General features: G+C 30.6%; 1 non-coding gene across 1 annotated transcript; it reads left to right on the top strand.

Moving 5' to 3' along the window:
* Positions 1-777: 777 nt before the first annotated feature.
* Positions 778-850, top strand: TRNAV-UAC (transfer RNA valine (anticodon UAC)). The gene has a single exon. It is a non-coding gene; the product is annotated as a tRNA-Val (tRNA).
* Positions 851-8,925: the final 8,075 nt, after the last annotated feature.

Below are 8,925 nucleotides of genomic sequence, written 5' to 3'. Positions count from 1 at the left end.
AGAGGAAGATAAGTGCTGAAAGAAGGTGGAAAAAAGGAAGAGTAGTGACATGGATGAAGTAAAAACGCTGCCCCTGCAACAATGTGGCAGCGATTTTTAATAAAAAAAAGAAAAAAAGTTTTTGGACAGAGGAAAATTGCTTTGTTAGGAGTGATTTTGCCCTTTTGATTTAAAAAAAATTGATGTGCCTTTTGAAATTTTTGACAATTTTTTTTGCCTTTTTGACTCCAGACTCGAGAAATTAAAATTGGATATAATACATTGACCTTTCAATAAATATTAAAAATATTTAAGCGTTAACCCAATAATTGACTTGTTCAATAGGACATTGCGTTTTTTTATTTTGGACTCCTCAAGTTAATAAGGCCGTCTCCAATACTTAAAACAAGTGTTAATAATGTAGTGGTGCAAACACCTCACCAGAGTTTAGTTGCTCGAACTCTCTAAATATATTATCGTATTTGTAACAGATTCTTTTAAAATGCACTACTTTAAAAAGATTCAACATATACCCAGATAACATTTTTGAATAGTACAAACAACATATCTCCACAATATGGAGATTCATTGATTCTCCATTTCATTAAGGAGCATTCTTACAATGACAATAGGTGAATTTTTCTTTTTATATTTTCCAAAATGTTGATAAACTTGAAATATATGTAAAAGATATTCTTTGTTTTCGATTATTTTACGTGAATCTATATATAGGGGTAGACACACCTCTTCTTAATATATTTATAGTTATAATAAGATGTAACATTTGTACAGAAGAAAGTTGCTGTGGTGTAGTGGTTATCACGTCAGTCTTACACACTGAAGGTCCCCAGTTCGATCCTGGGCAGCAACACTCTATTTTTATTTTTATTTCTCCTTGACTTTACTCCCCCTTTCTCAAGGTTACGAATATTATGTCAAGGGTATTTTTGGTATGAAAAAATATTTTTCAATTTTCTTCATCTTTGATTGATCAATTTTTTCTAGGATCGCACGATGATTTCTCTAATGAAATTAGGGAAAACAAGTCCTATAACTAGCCTTCCACTCGTTCCGATCCTCCAACACATTCCCTATCTCACCTCTACCTCTCATAGTGTTTTATATATAATACTTCAGGATCAACATATAGTGAAATATTCTTTTGTTTAGAAATCAGTTGGTTCACTTTGTGTTGTGAAAATTTTCAAATTATTGAAAAGGTGAAAAGCAGGTTTGCATTTGGATGTGTTTGTATTTGTATATATCTATTATCTAGAGAAGCAAATGTTTTTGGGTTGGCCCAACTAGAGAGGCTATGAGCTTGGGTCAAAGTCCACTTACAAGTCCAAATGGGATGGGGCACCTAGTTTATTTGTTAAAAATTAGGAAAAACAAACAAATTACATAAACTTTCTATTGTCTCACTAATTAATTATTTAATATCATATTTTAAGTTAGATACATGTATTTTTGCTACCAGATACACTCTGAAATACAAATACATAGGAAGAGAGACAAGCGAGAGGTGAGCAAGCTAGGAGGGTGGCGAGTGAGATAGTCAGTGTATCTCAGATACATATAAATCACACATATACATGTATCTGGGACACCAGATATATTCCAATTACATTATGAAAATACAAATACCTTCGGAGAGAGGCAAGAGAGATAGGAGAGATGCGAGCGATATAGGAGAAATACGAGCGAGAGAGTCAGTGTATCCCAGATACATGTGAATCCCCTTGGATATAATGTATATGAAATAAAATACACCTATTTTGACCCTGTGTATCTAGACACGCCAGATACAGGAGATCGAAATCTAACATGAATTGTAATTTTGAAAATTCATATCTAGTTACTATTTAGGCCCTAAACTGATAAAATTTGTGTTGTTTGCACTAAAATTAAGGGACAACTTATTGTAACACCGTCATTCAACTTATACCTTGTTTTTATTTTTAAAAAATAAAAATAAATACACACACACATATATACTTCAAACATGTATTGTTTAAATTTAGGTTTGACAAAATCAAATTTCAATTATAATGTCTGAAGTTCAAGCAAAAGTCGTTGAACTTCAATAATTTGAGGGGGGAAAACAGGTTTGCAAATGAACGTATTACTTGTATCTAAAGAATGACATGTTTCGTGGTTTTGTTGTATATTTGGCCCAACTAGAGAAACCATGAGCTTGGGTCAAAGTTCATTTACAAGCCCAAATTCTACCTTTTCGATCATCCTAATCAAATATACCGTATCAAAATATATATGTATCCATATATTTAGTTGGTAACTTACTGAAATTTCATTAGTTTAAGAGTTAATTATTTAGATACAAGCTAGTTTATAATAGTATGAATTTATCAGATTTTGGTGCACTTATATACTTCTAGATACGTCCAAATATATGTATCTCAGGATACATGAGTCAAAATTAGGTGTAATTTTTGAAGATACACTCTATCTAAGTGAATTCACATGTATCTAGATGTATAGACAAATCTTGCTCGCCACACTCATATCTGGTTTGCGTATCTAGTACCATAGATACACTAGATACATGAATTTGGAATACATAGACAAATCTCATTTGTCTCCCTCCTTATTTCACTGTATCTCACAACAAAAAACATGTATTTAAGTGTAGCTAACTTGAAATATGGTATGAAATTAATCTTAAATAGTAAAATAAAATGTAATTATTCCAAACTATAGAAAAATAATAATAAATATAATAGAAATATTTATGTAATTAGGTAAGTTTTAGTTTTACAAAAAACCTCATGCCAAGATTTAGAGCATGTTTGGTATTGCTGCTAAAAACTGCTTATTTCTAGAAGCACTATTTTAAGATGACTTTTTTTTAGAAATGCTTTGGAAAAAAGTAATTTGTGTTTGGCTAATTCATTTGAAAAATACTTTTGATAAGCAAATTGTGTTTGCATAATCTTTTTTTAAAAAGTGCTTTAGAGTCAGATTACGAAAAAGGGTAAGTATATGTATTTTTAATATTAAGATTATTCTATAGAGAGAGACTGTTTTTAATAACTATTACAAAAACTTTAATTAAAATGTATATATTCAAATTTCTAAACAATATTATACATACATAAATTAAATAAGTAAAGATTAATATAATATTAACATGATGATTTAAATATAATTAAAAATATCAAGCAAAATAAATTTAAAAACCATTTCACGAATTAAATCACTATATACGAAAAATTCACCACAAAAATAACTAAAGTCCTTCATATTTTTCATCCTATAAAAATATTGTTGTAACATTTATTTCTAATTTTGTAAAATAAAACGTAAAATAATATATTAAATATAAAATATAAAATAATAATATATAAACATAAAATCAAATAAAAAAATTATTATATAAAAATAAAAAATAAAATATTTGAATAAAACTTAACCAAACTTATGAGATATGCTAATAAATTAGTAAGAGATATATTGGTAAATATGTATATATGGAAGTGATATTTTTTAATCTTCAAAAATATAATTTTTTGCTTCTGCTTCAAAAAACAGAAACTTTTAGCTTGTTGAAGAATCTAATAAAATTTTATGAATTTAAGTTTATGCATTATCTATATTAATATTTTTTTTCACTATTAGTTCGTTCAAATAATATTTATATGCAAATCTTTTTAAAATATAGGATATGAAATCTTAAAAGTAGAATATGGTAAGCTACAACATGTGAAAATACCCCAAAAGTTTGAACATTAGTATTTACTCACCTAGTATACTATTTAAACTCAAAATTTATATTTTTTTAAATAATTTTGTTATGAGATATTGAGTTTGAATATAACTGCGGCTCATCATGAATTATTTATATTTCTTTCCTGCTTCAAAAGAACAAAGCATAATCATTTCTATTAGCGTTGAAATATTTTGAAAATGTAACTATCTCGAATTGACATATAACTTTGTATAATTTAAAAAAAAAAATGTTTTTTTCCTTAAAAAAACACATATAGTAGACGTTACTTTCCATAACAACTAATTTTAAAAATTCCACTGTTGAATCTCTAACATAATCCATCACATCAGCCTATTTTGATAAAAAAAATAATTCTAAGTGTACTAAGAAAAAGTATATTTGATGACAAATAATTTATGTTTAATCAATAAAATTAAAAAATATTTTTTAGCAATAATTTTTTTTATCAAACTTTTTAAAAGTCCTTTTTAGTGTATTTCTCAAAAGTACTTTAAAAAAATTGCTTTTAGAAAAAAAATATTATTTTTAGAGCAGCTAAAAATAATTTTCGCTACACTTTAGAAACACTTATTTTCATTCAAAAACTTGATTACATACCTCACTTTTTAAAACTAAACACTTTTTTTTTTTAAAAAAAAACATTGTTGAGCAAAAATAAGCTTGACCAAACAAATTATTAGTCTCTATGAAAGTGTTGGAGTTGCATAACTAGCTTTCTTTTGTTTGTTTGCGTGACATTACTGTTTTATTTTATTTTATGTAATTAAATATTCTAAATTGGTCAAGTTCCTAATTTTATTAATTAATCCTCTATATATCTTTTCTTTAATTTCCCAGCCAAAGAAGTGCTTCTCGAGAATCTTTTTTTAATTTTTTTTTTTTTTTGTCATTTGGTAGAAAAGGTCAATTAATTACCAATAAAGTCTGGGTGGACTCAACTAAGTGCTTCCCAAATATGAGATTAAATAACTAATTTTAAATTATGATCAAATAAACTATCTATTAATTAGTTATTTAGCAAAGTAAACTATATTAAAAAACTCTTGTTTTCGTTTAGATTTGCTATTTCTTTCATACAAATTAGTTGATTCAGATTTAATCTTATTATGATTTATCCTAAAGTAGAATTCTAGTCAAGCTTATAACTACTTTCGTATTAATAATTTTAATTCCAAACCATTAATTTTCTCTTAATATATTTGTTAACTTCAATAAGTATGTGTGTATAAAAAAGAAGTTTCAGAGCACATGTAGAATAAAAAATTCACTTTCATTTTTGAATAATTTATCATTATATATTGGTATAAGGTATCGCTAATAGGCCGGGACAAAGAATCTTAGTAACTTAGTTGATTAACTATCTAAACTTTATTATTTTATGAGGATTTAACTTCCCACCTTATAATCTCCTTTCCTATTTTGCCTTCCCCAACCCTCAATTTATTTTAAATAATTATTAAATTTCTATACGATATCACAAGCCACAAAAATATACATGCAACAAAGATTTTACAAGCACCATGTTGGTCCTACAATACTCCGAGGCGAGCCTAAGATTTCTAAAACATGAATGCACCACTAAAAACAGAAAAAATATATTAAGTATGAATTGATCTCTAATGTAATTAGTAAATAACTAAATAGTGAAAGAAAGCACACTATCTTGTCTACTTGTAGTATGGATGTATTATGTATACCATCCTTTCACCAAACCATGATTCTTTAATATGTGAGAAAATCCTTTCATAATTCTATTGATGCTCATCATAAAGCAACCTAATTCAAAAAACATTCCTTTTCACATAGATTAATAGTTTCTTCATAAATTCATGTCTTTTAGGATTCACAGTCAAAATTCATGATCAATGCATGAGTTCATGTGAAAACATTTGAAAAACATGTAATTGAGTCAAAACAATTGTCAAAATCAAACAATTGAATCAACACAATTAGACTCATGAAGAATTGAATGAAAACCTAATCAATTTGATTGAAATTTGACTTGGAGAATTGAGAAACATTGGGGCTCAATGGGTGAATGGAACCCATTCATGAAGCTCTACATGCCTTACTATTCAAAGCCCTAAAGAAATGGTGAAAATGAGACTTGACTTGATAATCCTAGCTTCTTTTTCCTTGATCTAGAGAGAGAATTTTGAGGGGATGAATGTTGATGAGATCTGGGGGTTTGAGTGAATGAGAGAGTTGGAGAAAATTTAAGGGTGGAAAAGTAGTTATAGGACTTAAAATAAGGGTCAAAACGATATAGTATAGTATTAAATACATAGTAAAAGACTCAAATACCCTTAAGAAATAACTGTCGGACAACCCTACAGTTGCGACCTATGACTCGTAGAAATTCCTACTTCCCATCCTGGTACAACTTCTTGAGTTTTTCTGTATCTTCACACCTATTGGTGAGTCCATCCTAGCAGAAAGAGTTTATCAAAATTGTACAATCTCCATCTATCATAAAGACACTATGGCTAATTTAGTCGAATTAAACATGGTGGATTTTGATATCATTCTAGGTATGGACTGACTTCATGCTTGTTATGACTCAGTCAATTATACGACCCAAATAGCCACGTTTCAGTTTCATTATGAGCCTGTCTTAGAGTAGAAAAGTAATCTAACAGTGCCTAGAGGTCATTTCATTTCATACCTTAAGGCCAGAAATTTAGTCTCCAAGGGGTGCATCTATCACTTAGTTAGGGTCAACAACTCTAGTTTTGAGACGCCACCTCTTCAGTCAGTTCCAATTGTAAGAGAATTTCCAGAAGTCTTTCTCGATGATCTTTCCAGAGTCCCTCCCAAAAGGGAGATAGACTTTGGAATTGACGTCCTTCCAGATACTCAACCCATCTCTATTCCGCTATACAGAATTACTTCAGCTGAGTTAAAGAAGTTAAAAGAGTAGTTGAAAGACCTTTTTGATTAGGGTTTCATCTGATCAAGTGTCTCACCTTGGGGTGCTCTGACTTATTCATATGAAAGAAAGATGGTTCCCTTAGGATGTGTATTGATTACCATCAGTTGAACAAGGTCACCATAAAGAATAAGTACCCTATTCCTATAATTAATGAATTGTTCAACCAACTTCTGGGTGCCACATGTTTCTCTAAGACCTCATATCTTGTTATCATCAGTTAAGAGGGAGGGGAAGTGACATCTCAAATATAACTTTTAAACATGTTAGGGTCACTATGAGTTCCTTATCATGTCCTTTGACTTGACTAAAGATACTACAACATTCATGAATCTCATGAATAGAGTATTTAAGCAGTATCTGAATATGTTTGTTATCATATTCATCAATGACATCCTGATTTACTGCAAAAATAAAGAGGACTATGTTGGTCATCTCAGAATAGTCCTTCAAGCTCTAAAGACAGGGAGTTACTTGCCAAATATTTAAAGTGTGAATTTTGGCTTTAATATGTGGCATTCTTAAGCCATATTATATTTGGTGAAGGTATTCAATTCGACACTCAAAAAATTGAGACGGTGCAGAACTTTCCCAGACCCACATCTCCAACTGACATAAGGAGTTTCTTGAGTTTGACGGGTTACTAAAGAAGGTTCATCGGGGGATTCTCATCTATTTCATCCCCATTGACTAAGTTGACCCAAAATAATGATAAGTTTCAATGATTTGAGGCTTGTGAGAAAAGCTTTCAGGAATTGAAAACTTGATTGACTACTGCTCTAGTGTTGACTTACCGGAGGGTACATACGGTTTTGTTGTCTATTGCAATGCGTCAAGAGTATCTCCATCTATCATAAAGACATGGATAATTTAGTCAAATTATACATGGTGGATTTTGATGTCATTCTGGGCATGGATTAGCTTTATGCTTGTTATGCCTCATTCGATTGTAGGACCCAAATAGTCAAGTTTCAGTTTCCTAATGAGCCTTTCTTAGAGTAGAAAAGTAATCTAGTATTGCCTAGATGTCGTTTCATCTCATACCTTAAGGCCATAAAATTTTGTTTCCAAGGGGTGCATCTATCACTTAGTCAGGTTCAATGACTTAGTGTTGAGACGCCACCTCCTCAGTTAGTTCCACTTGTAAGAGAATTTCCAGACGTCTTTCCCCATGATCTTCTTGGAGTCCCTCCAAAAAGAGAGATAGACTTTGGAATTGACGTCCTTCCAAATACTCAAATCATCTCTATTTCTCTATATAGAATGGCTTCAGCTGAGTTAAAAGAGTAGTTGAAAGAGCTCAAGGGTTTATCCGACTGAGTGTCTCACCTTGGGGTGCTCCAGTCTTATTCGTGTGAAAGAAAGATGGTTCCCTTAGGATGTGTATTGATTACCATCAATTGAACAAGGTCACCATAAAAAATAAGTACCTTCTCTCTATAATCGATGACCTATTTGACCAACTTCAGGGTGCCACATGTTTCTCTAAGATAAACCTTAGATTTTTCTATCATCAATTAAGAGTGAGGTAAAGTGACATTCCGAAAACAACTTTCAAAACCCATTATGGTCATTATGAGTTCCTTGTCATGTTCTTTTGTTTGACTAACGCTTCTGCCGAATTCATTGGATCTCATGAACTGAGTATTTAACTAATACTTGAATATGTTTGTTATCATATTCATCGATGACATCCTGACTTACTTCAGAAATAAAGAGGACCATGTCGATCATGCCAAAAATGTCTTCCAAGCTGTTAAGGACCGGAATATTTGCCAAACTTTCCAAGTGTGAATTTTGTTTTGAATTTATGGCATTCTTAATCTATATTATGTTTGGAAAAGGTATTCAAGTCGACACTCAGAAAATTCAGAAGATGCAAATTGGCCTTGACCCACATCCCTAATTAATATATGTAATTTTTTGGGTTTGGTGGGTTACTACAGAAGATTCATCGAGGTATTCTCATCTATTTCATCCCCGTTGACTAAGTTGACTCAGAAGAAGACTAAGGGCCCATTTGGCCATGCGATATGGTATCATGATATGGAATCATGATATGGTATCATGATATGGAATCATGATATGGTATCATGATATGGAATCATGATATGGTATCATGATATGGAATCATGATATGGTATCATGATATGGAATCATGATATGGTATCATGATATGGAATCATGATATGGTATCATGATATGGAATCATGATATGGTATCATGATATGGAATCATGATATGGTATCATGATATGGAATCATGA

This window comes from Solanum tuberosum, unplaced genomic scaffold (genome assembly GCF_000226075.1).
Source record: "Solanum tuberosum cultivar DM 1-3 516 R44 unplaced genomic scaffold, SolTub_3.0 scf00790, whole genome shotgun sequence".
In the NCBI taxonomy this organism is placed as follows: Eukaryota; Viridiplantae; Streptophyta; class Magnoliopsida; order Solanales; family Solanaceae; genus Solanum; species Solanum tuberosum.
The sequence above is the reverse complement of the archived record's forward strand: the minus strand, read 5'-3'. Positions and strand labels throughout refer to the sequence as shown.